This window comes from Eulemur rufifrons, chromosome 6 (assembly GCF_041146395.1).
Source record: "Eulemur rufifrons isolate Redbay chromosome 6, OSU_ERuf_1, whole genome shotgun sequence".
NCBI lineage: Eukaryota > Metazoa > Chordata > Mammalia > Primates > Lemuridae > Eulemur > Eulemur rufifrons.
The window spans coordinates 1,931,098-1,933,115 of record NC_090988.1 but is presented as its reverse complement, the minus strand read 5'-3'; positions in this window follow the sequence as shown (position 1 = coordinate 1,933,115).

Sequence of the window (2,018 nt, the reverse complement as noted above, 5' to 3'; positions counted from 1 at the left end):
CAGCCCTCCAGGAGAAAGAGGTTTTAGAATGCCTTCTTTCCCTAGGACTTGAGGATTAAGCCAGAAAATCGAGGTCACCTCTTGGGGCCAAGAAGTAAGAGATCAGCACTCTAGGTGAGGGGACATGTGACTCTGAGATTATAGCCACAGAGGGCTCATCCGTGGAGTAGGTCTACTGGCACGTGCTTTTGGCTCCAAGACTTCATATTGCCTTAAAGTGGGTGACAGGGCCAAAGTCCCCGCATACTTTATGTCATTGTCAGGGCTGGCTCAGAGTGGAGACGGGCCCAGGCACACGTGTGAGCAGGTGGGGGCGAGGCAGCCACCGGCCGGGGGTGGACAGAGGCTGGACTTAGTGAGCGGAACCCTCCTCTCTGCATCCGTGTGTCATCTCTCGACTGGTACAGCACGGCCCTCACAGTTTTTGGTAGAAACTGGTTTCCATGTTCCATGCCCATCAGAATTTGTGACTGGATCTTAAGACAATGGAGGCTGGTCCATCTAAGCTGTGGACACAGTTAGGTAGATACCAGGTCTGTAACTCCAAGGGCAGAAGGAGGAGTGGGCATGGACATGTCCTTGTCACTGTGGGCTTGCCCTGAACATAGCCAAGTGATGGTCACGCCAGAAGAGAGTCCAGCTGGTTTTCTTTCTTTTTTCTTTCCTACCTCCCCCTTCCCTCCTCTTTTTCTTTCTTTCCTTCCTACCTTCCTCTCTTCCTCCTCCTTTCCCCACTTTCTTCCCTCCTTCTTCCCTTCCTCCTTACTTCCTTTTCCTCTTTCTCCTCTCTCCCTCTCTCTCCCTCTCTCTCTTTCAGTAGATGCCAATTGTTATTAGTAGCACTCTGAGAAGAGTTTGATTAAGAAATATAGAGGTGAATACTTTACCCCAAACTATGAAGCCAACAGCCAGTTAAGAAGAAAAAAATCCTAACACAGTTGTAAAACCTCCACCTAACGCTGCTGCTGCCAGGAGACATGGTGTGAATTTGCTCGAAAATGAACCATCCAGGAGACAGATGCAACATGCAAGCAAACGATGCAAAGCCTGCCAACATTTTAGCTTGTTTGTGAAATTATTTCTGCACACTTGTCACTTTTTGAAGAAAAACACCAGGACTATTTATAGATCTATACTTATTTGATAGAATAGCAACTGCATTGAATGGGCTGCTTTAGGGGTAGCCTGTGTGTGTGTGTGTGTGTGTGGGCACGCACGAGGCTGAGATGCAGAAACGAACAACTCTGGCTGCGCTCCCAGCTCCCGAGCCCCCAGCCCAAAGGCCCGCACCGCACCCTTTCGCCAGCCCGCGTGTGTGCCGCACCACAGAGCCAAGTAAGTGTTCCTCCTCCCAGTGAAGTGAGAGCTCAGCCAGGAGGAGCAAAGCAGCGTGATGTCAGATGGGCCAAAAGGGTTGGGGGAAAAGCTTCATAGATAATAATTTTTTAAAATGAATCCATTTAATCTGCCATTTGGCTCTCCCCCTGCCTACTCCGGGAGAAACAGAGCAGCCCCAGTTCCCAAACCTCAGGCCTGATGTAAGCTCATTACCAACACATTTAGGTAAAAGTCTAGGTTTGCGTGACTTCTAAACCGGATCCCCACCCAGTCCCAGCGCCTGGCACAGCCTCTGCATGGCCAGTGAGCACTGGAGCGGCTGCCGCGTGCAGCAGGCTGGCGTGGAGCGTCCCCACGCGCCCAGGAATCCCAGCAGTCAGGCCCAGCCTCTCCCACACGGCGCCTGCGCTGCTCTTGCTGCGCTGTGGGCTACGCAGCTGGAACAGCAGCACAGTGGGATCTGGCTGTGGGCTCTGGGCATAGTGCTCGTCTTCTCCTGTCATTCCTGGTCAGCAGGGTCAGGGCACTTTGCAGGTGGCTTGGGAATGCAGCCCCTGGGTGCTCCCCGCTCGCTTTTAGGGAGCCCTCTTTTTCACTTCCTCCTCACCATGCCCCTCCTGTAGAAAAGACCAGTCCATTCCTTGCGGGAGGCAGATGTGACCAAGACACCTGCTGTGGGT